Genomic DNA, 26,776 nt, shown 5'->3' on the forward strand with positions numbered 1-26,776 from the left:
AGTAGCTGAACAGACTTTTTTCTAAAGAAGACATTCAGATGGACAACAGACACACACAAAGATGCTCAAGATCACTAATCATGAGGGAATTGCAAATCAAAGCCACAATGAGATATCACCTTACACCAGTCAGGATGGCTAGTATCAAAAAGACAAGAAATAACAGTGTTGGCAAAGATGTGGAGAAAAGGGATCCTCATGCCCTGTTGGTGGGAATGTAAATTAGTGCAACCATTGTGGAAAACAGTATGGGGATTTCTTACAAAATTGAAAATAGAAATACCATATGATCCAGTAATTCCTCTACTGAGTATTTACCCAAGTAATGTGAAAATGCTAATTTTAAAAGATATATGCACCCCATTGTTTATTGAAGCATTATTTATAATAGCCAAGAGACGGAAACAAACTAACTGTGCATTGATAGATGAATGGATAAAGATATTGTGTATTTATACAATGGAATATTTTTCATCCATAAAAAAGAATGACAATCGGGGCACCTGGGTGGCTGTCGGTTAAGCGGCTGCCTTCGGCTCAGGTCATGATCCCAGGGTCCTGGGATCGAGCCCCGCATCGGGCTCCCTGCTCAGCGGGAAGCCTGCTTCTCCCTCTCCCACTCCCCCTGCTTGTGTTCCCTCTCTTGCTGTGTCCCTCTCTGTCAAATAAATAAATAAAATCTTAAAAAAAAAAAGAATGACAATCTTGCCATTGTCACAAGATGGATGAACCTAGAGAGTATTATGCTAAGTGAAATGAGTCCGACAGAGAAAGACAAATACCGTATGATTTCATTTATATGTGGGATCTAAAAAACAAAACAAACATACAAAAAAGACTTTTAAATTAAAAAAAAACTTAAAAAACAAGTCTGCAGTAGCTAGTAAAATTTTCTGCTATAGACCATTAATATTACACTGGTATAAAACAAACAATTTTTAAATTCCTCATTATGTGGGATAAAATATCCTACTTATAAACCGATATACATGCAATAAATTATATCGAAAGATATTTGTTCCAAAATACGTCTAACATAAATTTCTGAAATTAAAAATATTCATGTGATTATTTTCTTGCTATCTTTCCTATTCTTGCTTTAAGTATGTATGTAGGAAACAAACACCAGCCATTTCTGTGGTTAGGTTTTTACCATCAAAGCACAAAATTTTGCTTTACAAAAGGAAAAAATGCTGATATTTTTATTGTCACTTCTTGAGAGAGTTTAATAATTCCAACTTGTTATATTCACTTACTAAATATTTACTATAATCCTAAATCTGAGAATAATTTTCTATGTTTTCCTACTTCAGTGTATATGAAATGGATAATTGGGCGATTCACAAAATAATTGCTAATCTACATGATTCCCAACCACAAGTCTTCTTCCAGCAGATATTGGGTATTTAATATTCAAGGAACCGTTTCCCAAGGAACTCTAAATAAATAAGTAGCAGAATGGAACAAGCCAGATGAAAATGAAACGCAATCTCTATAATTCCTTTTTCATAAAGCTATAGGAAATCAAAGCTAATGTATTGTCAAAAGATCAGTGGTTGTGTAGGGACAGGGCATGGTGACCGAGTGGGTGGATGGTGACTACAGACCTAAAATGTGATGCTTTAGGAATATAATCACAATGATATTCAAGAATATCTGCTCATTATAAGGGACTTTGCTGGGTATCGTTATAATAGGGTAAATGCACAGGTAATTATTATTTTATAAATTTCCAAAGCCTTATAACTGACATTTTTAACTAACGGTCAAGTATTTTAGGTGCTTAAAAAAATTTCATTATAAAATGGTTAAACCATGGTTACCAGGAAAGAATACATGTTACAATCTTAAATTGCTAGGAACCCTTCTAACTAATGGCATATTTTCATATTCTTCTTAGAGAACATAGAATTCATTTATTATTATTTACATGGTCAGAAAAATAAATGTACATTTATCCAAAGTACATGTTAAAGATCAAGTGTTTGTCAAACTGATTTATTCATTGCTTTCAGACAAAAGGGAACTCTCTTAGATGGGCCTCAACGGCTACTACACAGCATGTAGCTGCTAATGGAAATTCCACCTCTTCTCCCATGATGCGGTCAGAGTAGCTTCTCTACTTTTAGGATAGCTTCTGAACCTCACAAAAGCTATTGCACAACAACTTTTGTTCAGGTCTGTGAATTCACATGTGCCAAGTATCATACACCACCAGGGATGTGAGGGGTTGGGGTCTCCTGAGGACTGTTGTCCTTGAATCTGGAGTAGAAGCTTCAGCAGCTGCCAAGACACAGATCCTCACAACCTGCCTCCTTCAGGCATCTGGTATGAGCTGGGCCACTGGTATGAAGAGTTCCACAGGAAGAGACAGATCCAGCTATCACTACGCTTTACTGGTGTAACTATGTGCCCCGTACCATGCTAGGCACTAGGTTACTGACAATGACACTGATACAACTGGGTTGTGGTCATAACAACATGTTTCAATGGACTCACCAGGGAATTTTTCTTCTCCTTTCCTTGTCTATCCCCTAACAACAAAGTTGAAAAGGAATAGGAAGTGGCCTGAATTCATACAGGCATTCATGATCCTGCAGTAACCACAGAGCCAGGGGTTTGCTCCTGTGTATCACTGACTGTTCTCAGCAATCCTGTGGGTGAAGCATTCTCATCCCCGTTGTACAGAGGGGGAAGCAGGGGCTCAGAGTCCTTACCTGTCCTCCCTACTGCACCTTTGCCTTTAGAGGAAAGCAGCTCCAGGACACCCCTGGAGCCAGACCCACACTCACTGTTGTCAGGCAGGACCCCAGTGGTTTTACTTAGGAGGCAGCAGAGGGCACCAAGCTCAAGGCAGGAAACAGACAACTTGGATCTGGATTCCCTTGTCTCCCCACACCCCAGTGCAGTTCAGCCCCCACCGCTTGGACCTCAATGGCTTTACAAAAGAGATAGCCCAGGGCACTGAGCCCCAAAGTGGGAAAGAGGCTACTTGGATCTGGATCCTGTTGTCTTCCCACAACCCAGGACAGATCTGCTGCCACTGCAGGGATGTACTCTCCCAACTCAGTTCCAGGCATCTGAGGTGGGACATGCTCTGGAAATTGCCGGGACACATCTGTCTCTATTAAAGAGCCATCACGGTCACCAAAAAAACAAAACAAAACAAAACAAAAAAAAAACTTTGTCCTAAGAAGACATAAAAATCTGTGACTTTCCAGCACATGTTTCACACTTCCTGCATTCATCTATCCATCAATTCATCCATTTATCCAGTTAACAGCTATTAAGACCAAACTATTTCATTGGTTAAGATTTAGTCTTCTCCAGAATGGAAAGTGTGGATAGGGTGGTATGGTAAATTCAGATGTTAAATCTAAGAAGAGATGGTTCCTTCCCATTAAGATTTCAACCTGCTCCAATGTCTTACAATTGATTATTTAAAAAAGACTCTCAGCTAAGTTCTTTGAGAAGAAAGACTATTCTTAAAATACCATTTCCCCACTAATTTACCAAAATAAAAACCAAAACAAAAGTCTCTTGGCTACTTTGCCTAATGTTGAATAGGGTTTTCAAGAGAAGAAACTAACATGAACACCCCATCATCAGTAAAGACTAAAAACCAGCTGGATCATATAATATATATGCCACTGCTGTGTGTGTGTCTGTGTGTGTGTGTGTGTGTGTGTGTGTGTGTTTTGTTTCTTTTTTTGTTTTTTCTAAAAGTGCCCACATGGGCTTAAGCCTGCCAGACTGCACACACACCTACAGCAACAAGGGCTTCTCCTATTCCATCTACAACATGTATTAGGGGGAAAAAGAGGGATAGGGGAAAGAAGAGCAGAGGGGGAAAAATATACACTCAGCACCACTGAAAGAAAGAAAGAAAGAAGAGAAGAGAATAAAAGAAAAGAAAAGAAAGAAACGAGAGAAGAAAACAAAGGAAAGGAAAAGAAAAGAAATCCCACAACAGGGAGATCTATGTGCCAAGCATAATGGAAGAGTGTGCTCCCCAAACAGATGGTTCTGCACAGGCTAATGGTCTGCTGGTTTTCCTCAGAGGCTTATTTTGAAAAGTTAAAAAAGTCCAGGCAGAGAGTTAGCACACTTTCTACACTTTCTAGAATTGTGGGTTTGTAGCATTACTCTGATTTTCTGTCTGATGATGTCAGAGAATGCTGGTAGTTTAAAATTTTTATTTAGGACTTACTCGTACTATGAATTTTCAGGAATGGTGAAAGGAATAACAGCAAAGATAGGACATTTTGGACTTGAGAAATGCCTGTGATGCGTATTTTCCAAACTGCCCCCATATGTACAGTTCAGTTTAACCACTGATTGCCTTGTTATTTTCTTACTAGGTTCTTTATGAGATTAAAACAAAACAAAACAAAACAAAACAAAACAAAACAAAAAACAACTGCTCGTTCTAAACCAACAATGCCTAGTGAGTATGTGTCCACAGGCCATACAGGGTAGAAGAGAGACATAAAGCAACCCAATGAGTAGCAAAGAGACTGTTGCTGACGAAATGGTGTACTGTTATTTTCGCGGATTCTCTGCCAGGTTCAATGTGCTGATCTAGAGAAGCTGTTCTTCTGCTCCTTCGCAGAAGGCAGTTGTGACCGGGCTGCACTGACAAAGCAAGTTGAAGGAGACCATGCCGGGGCTCTTGCACTCTACCTCTAAATATTAATAGTGCTCTGCTTCTAAGGATTTGAATAAAGGCTCAGGGTCATCTTGTCTTGCTGGAATTTGCTATGCAGAGCCATAAACTTCCCATTTTTTTAGGATCAGCTAGGCCAATAGGAATGGACTGGGACCTTGTCGCACACTGATGATACCTCAGACGTTGGCTGGCTATGTGAACTGCCTATTTCCCATGCCGGAGTTGTTTCGATTTTTAACTAAATAAATATCTGTAGATTCTCTCCTCTCCCATCCCAGAAAACAAAACAAAATAATGCTTTTTGAAACTGTTTCTAGAATTTTAAAGTGAAAAATGATAGTACTCTCCAAAATTCTTTATTTCAGAACATGACAATAGATTCCTTTAACATAGGTTCAAGATCAAAACAGCATACCCTCTAAACTCAGACTGTCTATTGACTTCAAGGGTTTTGACCAATACAGTAACAGTCCTTTCCCCTTTGACATGCTCTGATTTTTGTTTGCGGGGAGTGTGTGTGTATGTGTGTGTATATGTGTGTGCAGTGTCCAGCAGTATCAGTGCCTGCCTGAGATAGGAAAATTACATTCCTGGTTCTGTATGAGGAGAAGGGTGTATAAAGCGACAAGAAACATTATCCCTCATTTTGTTTTAAATTACATACCAATGTTAATTATTCTCAGAACTCGATTTTCTTCCTCAAAATTAAAAGTTTTTTTCTTTTGGATTTAATGAAGTATTGCTAGCTGAAGCCAGTTCGACATGGTGAGAAAGATGTCAGACTGATGAAAGGTGTGCAGCCTGATTCAAAACCAAACCCTGAACCCTTTTAAAGAACAATAAAACTTATTTTACATGCTCAAAAAAAAGTATGCTTTAATGTCATGGGCCCTTCTCCACATCTCTAGTGACTCTTTACATATATTTTTTGCCTTTGCATCAAAATTCCAAGAACAATTCTCCACACTCAATTCACATCCCCCTGCAACTCCTCTCCAACTCAGTCTTCACACATTATCTAACAGGTTGGTGGTCCCCCATGCTTCCACAGAAATTACACTTGACAATTCAACACCACCTCTTTGTCACATGCACAGATCAGGAATGTTGAAGTGATTGTTCAAATGGACACAAACAAATATTATTCCAAAGGGAAAGGAAATCCTTTCCCCAGGGCAGAATGCAATTGCTTGGGTAAGACTAGAAATGTATTGCAGTGCGATCAGTTACCTAAAACTTAAGAGTTGGAAAATACCTTCCATAGAGCCAGGGTCAGATAACTGGAAGGCTATGCTTTAGACAATGGGCTTTCACAACGCAGAGTACTAACCACTATACGATCACGGCCGACAATGGGCTTTCAAATGAAGGACACATTTTCTATGATATATCTCATACTTTTTCTTTATTGAAAAGGATTTTTCAAATATGTTTTCTGTGTGTTAGCAATAATTTGTTATCATTATTTCAACAACCTCTATCTGAACCTCTGTTTTTTTATTTCTTCCTCAAAAACCTGTTTCTTATTTCTTCCTCAAGAAACCACATATGCAATAAAATCATGTAAAATTATAATGCTTTTCAAACTCTGCCATGGTTAATTATATTGTCTGAAAGCATTGTCTACTATACCTTATTTAGATAATACAATGGTGGTGATATATAATGGTGGAGTTAGGGAACTCTTTTGCAGTTTCCTGAGTGTTCAGTCAAAATTCATTTTCTGCACCATAGAATAATGTTAGACTTTCTTTTGTGATGTATCCATTTTAAAAAATCTACAAAATAAGTACACATGAATCCATATATATATATACACATATATATATAATGTTTCAATTAATAAAAAATTGGTCACAAGATATAAACTGTCTTTTAAAAATTCCAAATAATATATATAAATGCCCTGCCTCCATGAGGTGAACTTTCCTTCTGACTCTCACAGCTGCGGATAGGGCAGACCTAGTGACTCACTTCTAAAGAACAGAGTAGGTGAATGGAAACTAGTTACTGTACACTGGAGAAACTAGACAAACACCACCCTAACCCTGTGATGAGGGCCAACATCTCCAGTGACCCAGTGATGTCATGTGGGTATCACCTCCTCCTAAATATGAGGTGATGAGAAGGGCACTTCAACTCTGTGGTTTTCTTTCTCAAAACCCATAACCACAGTCTAATCAGGAGAAAAATAACAGCCTACGCCTACACCCCTGAATACTGTCAGGGTTATGAAAACAGTCTGGCAGTTCCTTGAACAGTTCAACAGAGAGTTATTATATGACTCAGCAATTCCACTCCTAGGTACAAAGCCAGGAAAAGTGAAAACATATGTCTACATAAATACTAGTATAATAGTGTACATAGCATCATTATTCATAATGCCAAAATGGAAACAACCCAAATGTCTACGTATTAATGCATGGATAAATAAAATGCAGTGTATTATTTGGAAACAAAAAGGAATAGAGTACTGATACATGATACAATATGGATGAACTTTGATAACGTTAGTCCAAGTGAAATAAGCCAAATATGCAAATGACATATTCTATAATTCCATTTATATAAAGCATACAGAAAGCACCCATCAATATGCCATCACATCTCTTCCCTCCCACTTCCCTGGAGATGTTCAAACTGCAGTTCAAGCTTTTGTCACAAGGTGGCACCAAAGGATCACCATCTTCAAAGTTCTTTCCTAAGAAGTGTCCGCAAAGAGTATAAACATAAAAAATAACAATAATCTCTCCCAAATACAGGGTTTGTACCTATAAAGAATGCTTCTAATTCTGTCTGAAAAACTAATAGGAATGAAAGAAAATTATGAAAGCATATACTCCAGGGCCTAGATACACCAAAACACCTGGTGCAGTGGTAACCTTTGGCCAACTGTGGCAAGTATTCCAACAGTGGTGCAGGGCAGAGCAGGGGTAGGTGACTAAAAGAGGTTGGGACATCAAAGAATGGTGCGTCCTGTGTCATGGACAGGGGATGAAAAGACAGGGGGTGGGAGAAGATGTGTGCAGCCTGTACAGGGGTGAGGTGATGAAGGGTGAATGCCCTGTTCTCTGATGGGGACCTTGCGTACAGTCCATACTGTACATAAGCTGACAGTGATGAGGGAAGAGAGAAATCAACGAGTACAGTGCAGTTTGTGGTCAACAGCAAATGGTTCTGCTTTAATATAATTTTTCCAAGCCAAATTTGTAAAATAGTAAACAAACAATTTCGTGATATTTTTATACTCTTTGCAAAATGTACTCCTTTCCATTGAAAAGGAAGGACAAAAATGGAGATAAATGTGATGTTACCTGGTGGTGAGATCCTGGATGGCAGCTCTGAGAGTCTCAGACCAGGGGCCTCCACTAAAGGGAGGGAAGTTGGAGGTAGGAAGTATGACTTCATGGGATCAGCCTGCTTTCTGGATTTTCAATTAAGTGGAACATCCCCTCTGTATCCATCAGTTTTCTAACATATATTTAAAAAATCATTATCCGGGATATCTAAACTGGAGATTGGAAGTCCAGCTCTGGTCTGAACTGAAAGTAATCTGTAACTGTAAGCATGTACGAGGTGCGGTAGAGCTGGAAGGGACATAGAAACACACACACATAATCCATTAAAAATTTTTAGAGAAATAACTGGATGGTTTAATTTGTTGTCAAGAGTTGTTTCTTCTTGGATGAAGGAAAAGATGGCAGAGGACTAGGGGACCCTATTCCAACCAGTCCCCGGAATTGAGCTGGATATCTACCAGATCATTCTGAACACCCAGGAAATCAGCCTGAGATGTAAGAAGATAGATCTGGATCTCTACAAACAGAATATCGCAGGCGTTTGGTTTCGAGGTACAAAGCGGGGAGCCCCGATTCTGCGGGCAGATATCGGAGGATAAACAGCAGCGGGAGGGAGCCAGCTGCCAGGATCCTACACCGATCGTGAGCGACAGCCTCCCGCACTGGGGACCGGGCACAGACTTGCAGACCTGTAGAGGCAGGGAAAGGACTTTAGGGCAGCCCCCAGGACGGAAATCCTGAGCGGCAGGGCTACGCAGGCAAACTGGGGGCAGCTGGCGGTTTTAGAAGCACAAAGGACAGAGACGTGCCCCGACCTGGAGGTGAGGACTGGGAGAGCTGCTGAGGGGCACACAACCCAGGACGCTGCAGTTTATAGCAGCACAGACAGAAACGGAAATAGTGTGGCCTGGAGAGCTCACTGAAGAACAGACTGCGATCTCTCTGCTCTGAGGCAGAGGGTGGGAAACCATCTCTTCTGCTCTGACTCTCCGAAAAGACAGGGAAAGCCGCCAGGGAAAGCCGCCAGGGAACAAAAGCCCCCCAAAACCGGTTTCCACTGAGCCCATCCCCCGCCACAGGGGGGGCAGGGCAACTCTGCCCAAAAAGGGTTGCCTGAGTAACAACGTGGCAGGCCCCTTCCCCAGAAGACAGGCTGGGAAAACAAGAGGCCAGCAACCCTAAGGTCCCTAGAAAACAGGTGCATCTAGCTTGGGTTGTGGTCAATAATTTGGACTCTATACATTCCCTCAACCACCCCTCAACAGAATGACTCGGAGGAGGAACCCCCAAAATAGGAAAGACTCAGAGACTATGACTATGCCACAGATTTACAAATGGATTCACATATAACCAAGATGTCGGAGACGGAATTCAGGGTAGCAATTGTGAAGATGATAGCTAGAATGGAGAAATTGATTAATGGCAACATAGAGTCTCTAAGGGCAGAAATGAAAGCTGAATTGGGAGAACTTAAAAATGCTATCAGTGAGATCCAATCTAATCTAGATAATCTAACAGCTAGGGTAAGTGAGGGAGAAGAATGAATTAGTGATTTAGAACACCAATTAATAGACAAGAAGTGAAAAGAGGAGGCCAGGGAAAAACAACTCAGAATCCATGAAAATAGAATCAGAGAAATAAGTGACACCATGAAACGTTCCAATGTCAGAATTACTGCGATCCCTGAGGGGGTGGAGAGAGAGAGAGTGCTAGAAGATATATTTGAGCAAATCGTAGCTGAGAACTTCCCTAATCTGGGGAATGAAACAAGCATTCATGCCCTAGAGGCAGAAAGGACCCCTCCCAAGATCAAGGAGAACAGACCAACGCTCCCGGCATGTCATAGTAAAACTCGCAAATCTTAGAACCAAGGAAACCATCTTAAGGGCAGTTAGGGAGAAGAGGATCCTTACGTACAGAGGGAGGAACATCAGAATAATGTCAGACCTATCCACAGAGACCTGGCAAGCCAGAAAGGCCTGGCAAGACATATTCAGGGTACTAAATGAGAAGAACATGCAGCCAAGAATATTCATTCAGCAAGGCTGTCATTTAGAAAGGATGGAGAGATACAGAGCTTCCAGGACCGGCAGAAACTGAAAGAATATGTGACCACTAAGCCGGCCCTGCAAGAAATATTAACAGGGGTCTATAAAAGGAGAAAGACCCCAAGAGTGATATACAACAGAAATTTACAGGGACAATCTATAAAAACAACGTCTTCACAGGCAACATTATGACACTAAATTCACATCTTTCAATAATCACTCTCAACGCGAATGGCCTAAATGCTCCCATGAAACGGCACAGGGTTGCAGATTGGATAAAAAGACAGGACCCATCCATATGCTGTCTACAAGAGACTCATTTTGAACCTAAAGATACATCCAGACTGAAAGTGAAGGGATGGAGATCCATCTTCCATGCCAACGGACCTCAAAAGTAAGCTGGGGTAACAAATCTTATATCAGACAAATTAGATTTTAACCTAAAGACTGTAGTTAGAGACACAGAAGGACACTATATCATTCTTAAAGGGTCTATCCAACAAGAAGATCTAACAATTGTAAATATCTGCACCCCCAAGATGGGAGAAGCCATCTACATAAGCCACCTGTTAACCAAAATAGTCATATTGATAACAATACGTTAATTGTAGGAGACCTCAGTACTCCACGCTCAGCAATAGACAGATCATCTAAGCAGAAACTCAACAAAGAAACAAGAGCTTTGAATGACACACTGGACCAGATGGACCTCATAGATATATACAGAACCATGCCACCCTAAAACAACAGAATACTCATTCTTCTTGAGCGCACAATGGAACTTTCTCCAGAATAGACCACGTACTGGGTCACAGATCAGGTCTCAAACGATACCAAAAGGTTGAGATTATTCCCTGCGTATTCTCAGACCATAATGCTTTTAAACTGGAACTCAATCACAAGAAAAAACTTGAAAGAAATGCAAACACTTGGAAGCCAAAGACCACTCTGCTCAAGAATGTTTGGGTCAACCAGGAAAGAAGAACTTAAACAATTCATGGAAACCAATGAGAAGGAAAACACATTGGTCCAAAACCTATGGGATATTGCAAAGGCGGTCCTAAGGGGGCACTACCTAGCCATCCAAGCCTCACTCAAAAAAATAGAAAATTCCCGGATTCACCAACTAACTCTACACCTTAAAGAACTGGAGAAAAAGCAACAAACGATGCCTAAGCCACACATTAGAAGAGAAATAATTAAGATTAGAGCAGAGATCAATGAATTAGAAACCAGAAACACAGTAGATCAGATCAACGTAACTAGAAGCTGGTACTTTGAAAGAATTAATAAGATCGATAAACCACTGGCCAGACTTATCCAAAAGAAAATAGAAAGGATCCAGATTAATGAAATTATGAATGAAAGGGGAGAGATCACGGCTAACACCAAGAAAATAGAAACAATTATTAGAAATTATTACCAACAACTACATGCCAATAAATTAAGCAACCTGGAAGAAATGGACGCCTTCCCGGAAACCTATAAACTCCCAAGACTGAAACAGGAAGAAATTGACAACCTGAATAGGCCAATAACCAGTAACGAGATTGAAGCAGTGATCAAAAACCTCCCAAAAAACAAGAGTCCAGGACCTGATGGATTCCCTGGGGAATTCTACTGAACATTCAAAGAAGAAATAATACCTAGTCTCCTGAAGGTGTTTCAAAAAATAGAAACAGAAGGAAAGCTTCCAGACTCATTCTATGAGGCCAGCATTACCTTAATCTGCAAACCCGGCAAAGACCCCATCAAAAAGGAGAATTTCAGACCGATATCCCTGATGAATATGGATTCCAAAATTCTTAACAAAATCCTAGCTAATAGGATCCAACAATACATTAAAAGGATCATCCACCATGACCAAGTGGGATTTATCCCCAGGATGCAAAGGTGGCTCAACATTCACAAATCGATCAGTGCGATAGAACACGTTAATAAGAGGAGAGAGAAGAACGATATGGTCCTCTCAATTGATGCAGAAAAAGCATTTGACAAAATATAGCATCCTTTCCTGATTAAAACTCTTCAGAGTATAGGGATAGAGGGGACATTCCTCAAGTTCATAAAATCCATCTATGAAAAACCCACAGCGAATATCATCCTCAATGGGGAAAAGATGAGAGCCTTCCCCTTACTATCAGGAACACGTCAAGGATGCCCACTCTCACCACTATTGTTCAACATAGTACTAGAAGTCCTGGCAACAGCAATCAGACAACAAAAAGAAATAAAAGGTATTCAAATCGGCAAAGAAGAAGTCAAACTCTCTTTTCACAGACGACATGATACTTTATGTGGAAAACGCAAAAGACTCCACCCCCAAATTACTCGAACTCATGCAGCATTTCAGTAATGTGGCAGGATAGAAAATCAATGCACAGAAATCAGTTGCTTTCTTATACAGTTACAATGCAACTGTAGAAAGAGAAAATAGAGAAACAATTCCATTTACAATAGCACCCAAAACCATAAGATACCTCGGAATAAACCTAACCGAAGAGGTAAAGGATCTATACTCTAGGAACTACAGGACACTCATGAAAGAAATTGAAGAAGACACGAAAAGATGGAAAAACAGTCCATGCTCATAGATCAGAAGAATAAACATTGTTAAAATATCTATGCTACCCAGAGCAACCTATACCTTCAATGCCATCCCAATCGAAATTCCAATGACATTTTTCAAAGTGCTAGAACAAATAATCCTAAAATTTGTATGGAATCAGAAAAGACCCCGAATCACCAAGGAAATGTTGAAAAAGAGAAAGAAAGCTGGGGGCATCACGTTGCCCGATTTCAAGCTCTATTACAAAGCCGTGATCACCAAGACAGCATGGTACTGGCACAAAAACAGACGTATAGACCAATGGAACAGAATAGAGAGCCCACATATGGACCCTCAACTCTATGGTCAAATAATCTTCGACAAAGCAGGAAAAAATATGCAATGGAAGAAAGACAGTTTCTTCAATAAGTGGTGCTGGGAAAATTGGACAGCCACACGCAGAAGAATGAAACTCGACCATTCTCTAACACCATACACAAAGATAAACTCAAAATGGATGAAAGACCTCAATGTGAGACAGGAATCCATCAAAATCCTAGAGGAGAACATAGGCAGTAACCTCTTTGACATCGGCCACAGCAACTACTTTCAAGATACATCTCCAAGGCAAGTGAAAAAATAGCAAAAACGAACTTTTGGGACTTCATCAAGATGAAAAGCTTCTGCACAGCAAAGGAAACCGTCAACAAAACAAAGAGGCGACCCACAGAATGGGAGAAGATATTTGCAAATGACACTACAGATAAAGAGCTGGTATCCAAGATCTATAAAGAACTTCTCTCTCTCTCTTTTTTTTTTTTTTGGTTACTAAAGACTTTTTTTATTATGTTATGTTAATCACCATACATTACATCATTAGTTTTTGATGTAGTGTTCCATGATTCATTGTTTGCGTATAACACCCAGTGCTCCATGCAGAACGTGCCTTCCTTAATACCCATCACCTGGTTAACCCATCCCTCCACCCCCCTCCCCTCTAGAACCCTCAGTTTGTTTTTCAGAGTCCATAGTTTCTCATGGTTCGTCTCCCCCTCCGATTCCCCCCCAAGAACTTCTCAAACTCAACACCCAAAAAACAAATAATCAAGTCAAAAAATGGGCAGAAGACTGAACAGACACTTCTCCAAAGAAGACATACAAATGGCTAACAGACACATGAAAAAATGTTCATCATCATTAGCCATCAGGGAAATGCAAATCAAAACCGCATTGAGATACTACTTTACACCAGTTAGAATGGCAAAAATTGGCAAGAAACAACAAGTGTTGGAGAGGTTGTGGAGAAATGGGAACCCTCTTACACTGTTGGTGGGAATGCAAGTTGGTACAGCTACTTTGGAAAACAATGTGGAGGTGCCTCAAAAATTTAAAAATAGAGCTACCCTATGACCCAGCAATTGCACTCCTGGGTATTCACCCCAAAGACAGATGTAGTGAAAAGAAGGGCCACATGCACCCCAATGTTCATAGCAGCAATGTCCGCAATAGCCAAACTGTGGAAAGAGCTGAGATGCCCTTCAACAAAAGACTGGATAAAGAAGCTGTGGTCCATATATACAATGGAATATGACTCAGCCATCAGAAAGGATGAATACCCACCATTTGCATGGACATGGATAGAAGTGGAGGGGATTATGCTAAGTGAAATAAGTCAAGCAGAGAAAGACAATTATCATATGGTTTCACTTATTTGTGGAACATAAGGAATAGCATGGAGGACATTAGGAGAAGGAAGGGAAAAATGAAGGGGGGGAATCAGAGGGGGAGATGAACCATGAGAGACTATGGACTCCGAGAAACAAACTGAGGGTTTTAGAGGGGAGGGGGGTAGGGGACGGGTTAGCCCGGTGATGGGTATTAGGGAGGGAGAGCACGTATTGCAGGGAGCACAGGGTGTTATACGAAAACAATGAATCATGGAACACCACATCAAAAACTAATGATGTATGGTGACTGACATAACATAATAAAAGAAAAGAAAAGAAATGTCTTTGTTTCTTACATATATATTTATCTGAAGGCTACTAGGAAAGTAATAATCACAAGAATATTTTGAATTTCAGAAATTTATATTATAGGTATTTTATGTAACACAACTTTAGATACAATCTTGTATGTATATGGAGTAATAAACATGTACATCTTTATCCCACATAATGAATAATTTTAAAAATAGTTTGTTTTATACTATATAATGTTAATAGTAATGGTAGCAGAGACTTTTACTAGTCAAATTTTAGATTATTTTTTTCAAGACCAGAATTTACAAAAATGTATTTTATGGGGCGCCCGGGTGCCTCAGTCATTAGGTGTCTGCCTTCGGCTCGGATCATGATCCCAGAGTCCTGGGATCGAGTCCCACATCGGGCTCCCTGCTCAGTGGGAAGCCTGCTTCTCCCTCTCCCACTCCCCCTGCTTGTGTTCCCTCTCTCGCTGTTTCTCTCTCTGTCAAATAAATAAATAAATCTTAAAAAAAAAGAAAGAATAACTTTAAAAAAATGCATTTTACATCTTGGCTTAGGGCAAACATAGATATGTTTATAGCTGAAACCAATAAATAATACTTCCTACCCAGTATATATTTTGTTCCACTCATCTTTAAACCCTCCTTTAGTTTGCTATAAAAATGTAATGGTATAGAAATGCAACAGGTATCTATATATTTATTTTGGATTCTGAAACTTTACTGAATTCATTTATCAGTTCTAGTAACTTTTTGGTGGTCTGTAGGGTTTTCTGTATAAAGTATCATATCATCTGCAAATAGTGAAAGTTTTACTTCTTTACCAATTTGGATGGCTTTTCTTTTTCTTATCTGATTGCTGTGGCTAGGACCTCTAGTATTAAGTTGAATAAAAGTGGTGAGAGTGGACATCCTATCTAGTTCCTGGTCTTAGAAGAAAAGCTCTGTTTTTCAATCCTGAATATGATATTAGAAGTGGGTTTTTCCTATGTGGCTTTTAATACAGCAAGGTATGTCTCCTCTAAACCTACTTTGTTGAGAATTTTTAACAGGAATGGAAATATGCTTTGTCAAATGCGCTTTCTGCCTCTGTTGAGGTGATCACATGTTTTTAATCTTTTTTCTTGTTAATGTGATATATTAGGCTGATTGATTTACAAACTGAACCACTCTTGCATCCCTGGAATAAATCCCACTTAGTTGTAGTGAATTATTTTTTAATGTATTTTTGGACAACTCAACACCAAAAAGCAAAACAATTCAATTAAAAAATGGGCAATGGACCCGATAGACATTTTTCCGAAGAAGAAATACGGATGGGAACAGACACATGAAAAGATGCTCAACATCACCAATCTCCAGGGAGATGGAAATCAATTCTACAATGAGATGACACCTTACACCTGTCAGAATAGTTAAAATTAAAAAAAAAAAGAAAGAAATAACAAGTGTTGGTGAGGATGTAGAGAAAAAGGAACCCTTGCACACTGTTGGTGGGAATGTAAATTGACACAACCAGTATGGAAAAAAGTATGGAGGATCCTCAAAAAATTTAAAATGGAAATAGCTTATGATCTGGTAATTCCTCTACTGGGTATTTACCCAAATAATATGAAAACACTAATTCAAAAAGATATATGCACCACCATTTTTATTATAGCATTATTTATAATAGTCAAGGTATGGAAACATCCTAACTATTCACTGATAGATGAATGTTTAATGATGTGGTGTATATATATATATACACACACACACATATGTATACACACACACACACACACACACACACACACACACACACACACACACACACTGGAATATTTCTCAGCCAGAAAAAAGAATAAAATCTTGCCATTTGCAACAAGATGGATGGACCTAGGGAGTATTACACTAAGTGAAATAAATCCGACAGAGAAAGAAAAATAGCACATCATTTCACTTATTATGGAATCTAAAAAACAAACGCACACAAAAAGAGACTCTTAGAAAAAAATCCTACAAAATCTAGTGTACCATAATTAGTAAAATTCTCTGCTATAGGCCATTAACATTACCCTGGTATGAAACAATCAATTTTTACATTCTTCATCATGTAGGATAAAATTTGCATATTTATAAGCCCATATACATGCAATAAATTATATCTAAAGATATGTGTTCCATGAAATACCTATAGCATAAATTTGCAAAATTAAAAATATTCATGTGATTGCTATTTTCCTGGAAACTTTCCTATTCTTACTTTAAATAGGTATGTAGAGCAAACAAACACAACTCATTTCTATGCTTTCGTTTACATCATCAAAGTACAAAATTTTGCTTTACAAAAGGAAAAAATATTATTTCAGTTGTCACTTCTTGGGAGAGTTTAATAACTCCAACGTGTTATATTCACTTATCATATATTTACTATAATCCTAAATCTGAAGATAATTCTGTGTGTTTTTCTACTTCAGTGCATATCAAATGGATAATTCATGATTCAAAAAAGAATTGAAAATCTATGATTCCCAGATACAAGCTTTCTTCTAGTAAGTATTATATACCAAATATTCAAGAAAGTATTTCCCAAGTATTCATAAATAATGTTCCATATATGCATGTAAAAATAAAAGATAATTCAGACCAATCAATCAATCAATGGCTGAATGTAACAAGCCACATGAAAATAAAATGCAACCTTTATGATTCTTTTCATGTAAAACTATAGGAAATCAAAACTAATCTACTGTCAGAGGAGCTCATACACAACTGCTTTTTTTCAGCCATAAAGTCACCCATGCCAGACATCATATCCCACACAGGATGTAAGGTGATGGGGTTTCTTGATGACCACTGTCCTTGAATCTTGAAATAGTAGCTTCAGAAACCATCAGGACACAGATCCTCAGAAACTACCTCCTTTAGGCCCCTGAGGTGAGCTTGACCACCAGCACAAAGAGCTGCACAGGGAGAGATAGATCCAGCACTCACTATGTTTTCCTGGAGTAATTATGTGCCCAGCACCGTGCTAGACACTAACTCGGTGTCATTGACACTGCTACAATGGGTCATAGCCCTAACAATCACATTTTAATGGATTTTTCACCAGAGCCCTTTTTTTCCCCCCTCCTTTCCTTATCTATCCCTTAACAATAAAGTTGGAAAGGAATAAGAAGTGTCCTTAATTCATACAGGCATTCATGATCCCACAATAACCACTGGGCCATGGGCTTGCTCCTGTGCATCACTGACTGTTCTCAGTGACCCTGTGGATGAAGCATTCTCATCCCCATTGTACAAAGGGGGACTTGGGGCTCAGAGTCATCACCCGTCTTACCTCCCACACCCCTGAATTGGAAGAAAAATAGCTCCAGGACACCCCTGGAGCAGGACTCACACTCACTGGGGTCAGATGGGATCCCAATGGCTTTCCGTAAGTAACAACCAGGGCACCACATCCCAAAGTCAGAAAGAGGTGACTTGGAACTGAATCCTGCTGTCTAGTCACACCTCGGGGCATTTCAGCCCCCATCACAGAGACCCACTCTCCCAGATGAGTCCCAACCACCTGAAGGCAGACATGCTCTTCTTCCCAGGACATATCTGTCTCTATTAAAAAATCATTAACATCCCACAATGATGTCAGGTTTCTACAGCAACTGCAATGCTCAGGCTGGTCCTCCACACTTGAAATGCCTCCCATCTTGCAGCCATCAGTTGCTGAATCCTGAGAAGCTGCAGCCTCTCAACCACCCAACACCACAGGTTCATTAGCTGCCTGAAGCTTTGTCCTAAGATGCAAAAATCAGTGGTTTCCCAGGACATGTTTGACACCTCCTGCATCTATTCATCCATTCATCTACTTACCAGGCATTAATACCGAACTCTATACCATCCTTTTAGTTAAGAATCAGACTTCTCCAGAACAGAAACAAGTAAGTAAAGTGTGGGAAGGGTGGAGTGGTAAATTCAGATGTTAAATCAAAGAAGAGATAGCTCCTTCCCTTTAAGATTTCAGCCTGCTCAAGTCTCTTATAATTGGTGATTTACAAATATGCTTTAATGCTCTGGGCCGCTCTCCACAACTCTTGTGACTCTCCTCTTTCCATATATTTTCACCTTTCCACCAAAATTCTAAGAAAAATTCTCCATACTCAATTTACATCTCCATGCACCTTCTCTCCAACTCAGTCTTCACGCATTATGTAACTAGGCCATGTTCCTTCATGCTTCCGTGGAAATTACACTTACCAACTTAACAGCCACTTCTTTATCACATGTACATATCTATAATGTTGAAATGATTGTTCAATGGATGCAAACAACTATTTCCCCAAAAGGAAAGGCTCTCCTATCCCCAGATCAGAATTCAATTGCTTGGGTAAGACAAGGATTATGTTACAATGGGATCAACTACATAAAAGCTAGAGTTGTAAAATACCTTCCATAGAATAGGAGTCAGACAACTGAAGTACCGTGCTTTTCACAATGGGCTTTCAAATGAAGCACACATTTTCTCTGACATATCTTATAATTTTGCGTCATTGAATGGATTTTGCAAATACGTTTTATGCATGTTAGCAAGAATTTGCTATCATCATTTCAATAAACTCTGTCATATGTTTTTATTTCTTTTTCAAGGAAATCAATCATGGAATAAAATCATATGAAAGTATAATGTCATTCCAAACTCTGCCATGGCTAAATATATTATCTGAAAGCATTGTCTAACATACCATATTTAGACAATACCATGGTAGTGATATATAATGGCAAAGTTAGGGAACTCTTTTGCAGTTTCCTGGGTGTTCAGTCAAAATCCATTTTCAAAGAAATGAGTATCAAAGAAATCATGATACTAGACCTTCTTTTGGGGTGTAGCCATTTGAAAAAACCTGAGAAAATATGTATGCATGAATCCATATTGTCATATAAATGTTTGAATTAACAAAAATGGATTCCATGAGATAAACTATCTTTAAATAACTCCGAATAATATATGTGGATACCCTGCCTCCATGAGGTGAACCATATCTGACTCCCACCCCTGAGGGCAGGACAGACTTAGTGACTCACTTCAGAGAATAGAATAGGTGAATGGAAAATAGTTACTGTACACTGGAGAAACTAGACAAATACCACCCTAGCCCTGTGATGAAGGTCAGCATCTCCAGTGACCAAGCGATGTCACGTGGGTATCATGTCCTCCTAAATATGAAGTGACAGAAAGGCACTTCAACTCTACGATATTCTTTCTCAAAACTCGTAACAGGAGTCCAATCAGAAGAAAAACGACAGACTATGCCTGCACTCCTCAACACTGTCAGGGTCATGAAAACAGTCTGGCTGTTCCTCAAACAGTTCAACAGAGAGTTACTAAATGACTCAACAATTTCACTCCTAGGCACACAGCCAGGAAAAATGAAAACATATGTCTATATAAACATAGAGATTGGGGGTGGGGTGGGAGGGATGGGGTGGCTGGGTGATAGACATTGGGGAGGGTATGTGCTATGGTGAGCGCTGTGAATTGTGCAAGACTGTTGAATCACAGATCTGTACCTCTGAAACAAATAATGCAATATATGTTAAGAAAAAAAAAAAGAAGATAGCAGGAGGGGAAGAATGAAGGGGGCAGAAACTGGAGGGGGAGACGAACCATGAGAGATGATGGACTCTGAAAAACAAACTGAGGGTTCTAGAGGGGAGGGGGGTGGGGGGATGGGTTAGCCTGGTGATGGGTATTAAAGAGGGCACGTTCTGCATGGAGCACTGGGTGTTATGCACAAACGATGAATCTTGGAACACTACATCAAAAACTAATGATGTAATGTATGGTGATTAACATAACAATAAAAAAATTTAAAGAAAAACAAAACTAGTATAGGAATGTACATAGCATCGTTATTCATACTGGCCAAAAGCGGAAACAACTCAAATGTCTGCCTATTAATGAATGGGTAAATAAAATGTGGTATATTTGGCCAAAAAAATTAATGAAATACTGATACATTCTACAATATTTGAAACTTGAAAACATTAAGCCAAGAGAAAGAAGCTCAATATGCGAAAGACAACATACTGTATGATTCCATTTGTATAAAATGTCTAGAGAAAGCCATCAATACGCTGTACCCAAAGAATTCTATCATTTCCATCCTGACTTCAAGAAAGTTCAGTCTGGTGAGTTTGGGTCAGAGCCCCTCCCTCCCACTTTCCTTCCCAGACACGTTCAAGCTACAGTGCAGAGTTTTGTCACAAGGTGGCACCAAAGTACCACTAATATCAAACTTTTCTCTGAAGCTTCTGCAAAGAATAAACAAATAATATCTTCCAAAATCCCAGGCATTAAACTTACGAAAAATGACTCTGATTCTGTCTGGAAAAACTGGTAGGTGTAAAAGAATATGGTGAAAACATATACTTTGGTGCCTGCAGATGAAACACCAGGTAGCAGTGGTGCACCTTGGAAGATGGTGGCAGGTATTTCAAGGGTGGTTTAGGGTAGAACAAGGGGTAGGTGACTGAGAGGACGGGGAATCTGAGTGGGATCTGGGAAGCTGTGTCCTTTGTCATGAACAGGGGGTGAAAGGGAGTGGGAGAAGGTCGGGCAGCCTATACAATGTTGGGGTAATGGAGGGAGAATGCCCTATTGGGAAGAGGGTAAGGAACATTTTGCCCAGTCCACACTGTACATCAGCAGACAGTGATGAGGCAAGAGATAAATCAATACACACGATGTAGTTTGGGGTCAAAAGCAAATGGATCTTCTTTAATATACATATGAATTTTCCAAGCAGAATTGGTATCATAGCTATTTTGTGATATTTTTTACTCTTTGTAATGCACTCTTTTTCATAAAAAAAGAATAACAAAAATGGAGACAAATGAGATGTCACCTGGTGGTGAGATCCAGGATGGCAGCTCTGAGTCTCAGACCAGGGGGCTCCACACAGCGGAGGGAGGATGGAGATTGGGAGCTTGACCTCATGGGATCAGCCAGCTTTCTGGATTTTCACTTAACTGGAACAATCCCTCTGTGTCCATCACTTGCCTAGAATTAAAAAAAAATTTTTTTTTTTTTCTGGGATGTCTAACTCTGAATTGGAGATCTGATGCTGGTCTTTACTGAGTTTAAACTATAACCAACAGGACCCACTGATGTGCGACTGTCGCCTTCTTTCTTTTTTTTTTTAGGTGAAATTTACATACAATAAAGTTCACCACCCCCCCAAAAATAAATAAACTATAACCATGAGTATGTGTAGGAGGTAGTAGAGCCAGAAGGGACATAGAAACACAAGAAACACACACGCAGTCAATTCAGTTTTTTAAGAGAAAACAGGATAGTTTAATCTGTAAAGTGAAGTGTTGTTTTTGATTTCAGCATTCAACAGGCAAATTCCATTCACCTCTTGGTACAGAAATGGCATCCTGCCTCTTCCTTGGGATAGTTGATCCATATGAAATTATTCCTGGGCAACCCTTAACTTGTATCTACCAGCAATTGTCCCCTCTCGTTTCTTATATATGCAAACTGTCTCTTATCCAGAATAACTGGAAAATAAGGTCACCTCTTCTATTGAGTATCCATATACAGTAGAGCACCATTGATTTGTCAATGGATTCGATATATTCTGAACTCCAGATCAAGACCTTGCATTATTTAACCTGCCTTTGATAATCCCAAAGGCACTTGAAAATCTGGCATGTTCAGCATCACTGATTTTTGTATTGGATAGTATTAAGGGATATATAAGGTTTGCTAAGTCTGTGCTGGCTCTGGGTATCCACTCTGAAAAGAGTTTATTTGAATAAGGTCTTGACACATTTGCTCTGTATGTCATTCTGTTGGATCCAAATGAACCAAACAGGGAGCCCCACTTTGCTTATCCATAATTGCTACATTTTCCACAATAAAAATACATTATTTGTGTAAAGAAAGCTATAAAAATGGTGACACGAAGTTAAAGGTAAAATTCAGGGTATTTGGATTCCAAGAAAACAAGAGCTTACTGTGTGGTTAGTAGTCAGGCTGACTACACATAATTTGGTATAATCAACAATGCTTTTTACACAGATTGAAATTTTGCTAAGTACTGCATATTATCACTAGCTTCAGTTTTCCCTCTTTCTCTGATTTTCACTACCACAGTCAGACACAAAGAAATTTAGCCATCAAAAATAGCTATTTCCAGGTAACTCACTCCCTCATGCTCCATATTTCCTCTAGTTTCAAACATAAATGGGATCCCGGCTCAGACAAGAATGATCCTTGGGGCACACCTGCCAGTTCATGCATCTTTCTTTTTATTCTGAGAGACTCCAGCTCACAAGAAAGTTACAAGGTTAAGGACTACTTTGAGTTTCTGTCAGCTAACTCCTCCTTGGTTTTCAAAAAATAAAGGTGTGTGATTCTTTTTATGAACATGTTTTTGAGGTGGAAGTCTTTAGCCATGAGCTCCTCTTCGACAACATCTAGTGCTCACTGAATGTCACACTTGGTTCTTCTCCTATTTCAGAAACTCAGAGTCCACACCTTTCTCTGCTGATCTACTAGAAGCGAGAGTCGGAGGATCAGACAGCACATGGGATAGAGGGGAAAGTGAGAAGAACAGAAAGCACAGGGGAAAGGGATGAGCATGTGCTTGCTTATCCCCACTCAGGTCACTGGAAGCTGTGCAGTGATGCTGTGCTTCTTCCCCAGCTCCATCCCACAGCCTCCTCCCATACATAGCAGACACTGAAGTTCTCACATCATGGAAATGTGGGCTCTTCCCTGCTTGCTGCTCCATGTCCAAGCATTCTCTCTGGTACTCATGCTATCATGTTCATGTCAGAGGCAGCAGGTTGACAAAATGAAGGAGGCAAAACTGGATAAACTATCATTTTGAGAGCTAACTAACATTTTGGGCAACTAACATTTTGAGAGCTTTCTTCTTGCCACATAGTATAGGTTGCTATTTTTAAACTTTTAGTCTTTAAATGTTCAAAGCATTGCTCTGAGGTTGGCAACATTATTTTCTTTCCACGGATTGGGAAATACTCAGGCTCACAGAGCAAAATACATTCTCAGGGAATTCAAGGAAGGCAACATATGGACACAGAAGCCAATTCGAAGGGGCTGACACTGCCCAATTCTGTGACAATGTGAGCATCAAAATATATAATTATAATGTCAGAGGGTAAATCTTTGAGCAAAATAGGAATCCATGAGTCATACTAAGAAAATAAATACATGAATGAATAAGTAAATGATAGAAGTGAATGGAAAAGCTCTACCCAACATCTGAATGCTAAATTATTAATCTAGAAAGAATGATGGCATTATAAAAACAACACTTAACAGCTATTAGAAAAATGAGTGGTTCAGGCAAAAATTATAAATGTATTTTCAGATTGTACCAAGTTCCACAGCGGTCACTGAGTCACCACAGTAACCACGCTGGCCAAGAAAGGCTGGGAAAACACACACAGCAACCATCCTGCTTTATTATAAAATATTTTGACAGCTTTCTTCTTGTTCTATTCAGTCCTCCACCTGATTGGATGAGGATCATCTACCTTATGGAGGGCTAATCGCTTTTTACACTTTTTTTAAAAAGATTTTATTTATTTATTTAACACAGAGAGAGAGTGGGAGAGTGAGGAGAGGCAGGCTCCCTGCTGAGCAGGGAGCCCGACATGGGGCTCGATCCCACTACCCTGGGATCATGACCTGAGCCTCAGGCAGACACATAACCGACTGAGCCACCCAGGCGCCCCTAAATAAATAAAATCTTAAAAAAAAAAAAGAAGACATACCAATGGCCAACAGACAAATGAAAAAATGCTCCACATCACTTGACATCAGGGAAATACAAATCATAACCACAATGAGATACCACCTCACACCAGTCAGAATGACTAAAATTAACCAAGACCGGAAACAACAAATATTGGCAAGGATGCAGAGAAAGGGGAACCCTCTTACACTGCCGGTGGGAATGCAAGCTGGTACAGCCTACTCTGGAAAACAGTATGGAGGTTCCTCAAAAAGTTGAAAATAGAGCTACCCTATGACCCAGCAACTGCACTACTGGGTATTTACCCCAAAGATACAAATGTAGGGATCCGAAGGGGTACGTGCACCCCAATGTTTATAGAAGCAATGTCCACAATAGCCAAACTGTGGAAAGAGCCAAGATGTCCATCAACAGATGAACAGTTAAAGAAGAGTTGGTATACATATACAATGGAGTATTACCCAGCCATCAGAAAGGATGAATACCTAGCATTTACATTGACGTGGATGGAACTGGAGGGTATTGCTGAGCGAAATAAGTCAATCAGAGAAAGACAATTATCATACAGTTTCATTCATATGTGGAATATAAGACACAGTGAAGAGGATCATAGAGGAAGGGAGGGAAAACTGAATGGGAAGTCATCAGAGAGGGAGAAAAACCATGAGAGACTCTTAACTATAGGAAACAGAGGGTTGCTGAGGTAGGTGGGGGAAAATATAAATAAATAAACAAATGGAAAAACATATTTGATAAAATACTTAATCAAAAGAAATATACAAATTTCAAATAAGGACATGAAATGATGCTGAATATTGCTAGTCATTAGGGAAATGTACTCTCACTACACCCCTCTGTGAATGGCTAAAATAAACAAACTGACCATACCAAGTCCTACATGGTTGTGGAGGATGGAACTTGCATACGTTGCTGGTGGCAATGAAAAATTTCAACACTTTGAAAAACATTTTGCCAGTTTATTTCAATGCTGATCCTACACCTGCCATATATGATCCAGCTGCTACACTCCAGATGTATCTTCCCAAGAGAAAGAAAGCATATGTTCAAGCAAAGATTATACACAAACGTTCATTGCACCTTTTTTAAAAATAAGAACTGCAAATTGGAAAAAAAAAAAAGTCCATTACCAGGTGAGTGGATAGATCAAATTGTGGTATACCCACATAATGGAATGTTGGCCAACAATAAAAAAGAAAAAAAATATTCATATACACAACACATGGACAAATGTGGAAATAGCTTGACAGAAAGAGGAATGACAAAAAAAATACACATTGTATGAGTCCATTCACATAAAATTATTGGAAAAAATCATAGTAACAGAAGATCAGTGGTCGCCCAAAAATGGGGTAGGGTGATGTAGAGAGGGAGGCTAAAGAGGTAGATGGGGGCATTACAAAGGGGTACAAATAAACTTTCTGAAGTGATGGATATGTTCCTTATCTTGACTGTAGGATTGGATTCACAAGTGCATACAGATATAAAAACTTATTAGAGATTATACTTTAAATATGTACAGTGTATTGTATGTCAACCAAACCTTAAGGAGATATTTGACACATATTTACATATTCATAATTTTTCGATACAATTCAATTAGGTGAAAAATTCCCATGATTATATTCTTACAATATTTTTTGTTTTTTTACATTTTATTTATTTTTTAAATTTTATTATGTTCTGTTAGTCACCATACAATACATCATTAGTTTTTAATGTGGTGATCCACGATCCATTGTTTTCGTATAACACCCAGTGCTCCATGCAGTACGTGCCTTCCTTAATACCCGTCACCGGGCTAACCCATCCCCCCTCCCCCCCTCCCCTCTAAAACCCTGTTTGTCTCTCAGAGTCCATAGTCTCTCATGGTTCATCTCTCCCTCCATTCCCCCCCCATTTTTCCCTTCCTTCTCCTAGTGTCCTCCCTGCTATTCCTTATGTTCCACAAATAAGTGAAACCGTATGATAATTGACTTCCTCTGCTTGACTTATTTCACTTAGCATAATCTCCTCCAGTCCCATCCATGTTGATGTAAAAGTTGGGTATTCATCCTTTCTGATGGCTGAGTAATATTCCATTGTATATATGGACCACATCTTCTTTAACCATTCATCTGTTGAAGGGTGTCTCGGCTCTTTCCACAGTTTGGCTATTGCGGACATTGCTGCTATGAACATTGGGGTGCATATGGCCCTTCTTTTCACTACATCTGTGTCTTTGGGGTAAATACCCAGAAATGTAATTGCTGGGTCATAGGGTAGATCTATTTTTAAATTTTTGAGGAACCTCTCCACTCTTTTCCAAAGTGGCTGTACCAACTTGCATTCCCACCAACAGTGTAAGAGGGTTCCCCCTTCTCCACAACCTCTCCAACATTTGTTGTTTCTTTCCCTGTCCATTTTTGCCATTCTAACTGGTGTAAGGTGGTATCTCAAT

At 39.4% G+C, this 26,776-nt stretch overlaps 1 long non-coding RNA gene across 2 annotated transcripts in view; it reads right to left on the bottom strand.

Annotated features, from left to right (window-relative positions):
- Positions 1-26,776, bottom strand: part of LOC113931505 — a 110,054-nt gene that overhangs the window by 28,876 nt on the left and 54,402 nt on the right. The window contains exon 3 of one of the 2 annotated variants that reach the window (XR_004819794.1): positions 21,433-21,587. This is a non-coding gene — a long non-coding RNA (uncharacterized LOC113931505). Of the gene's footprint in view, positions 1-21,289; positions 21,588-26,776 lie in introns of those variants that run through there. The other variant, XR_004819793.1, reaches the window with a different exon arrangement.

The sequence above is a fragment of the Zalophus californianus genome, chromosome X (assembly GCF_009762305.2).
Source record: "Zalophus californianus isolate mZalCal1 chromosome X, mZalCal1.pri.v2, whole genome shotgun sequence".
Taxonomy (NCBI): domain Eukaryota; kingdom Metazoa; phylum Chordata; class Mammalia; order Carnivora; family Otariidae; genus Zalophus; species Zalophus californianus.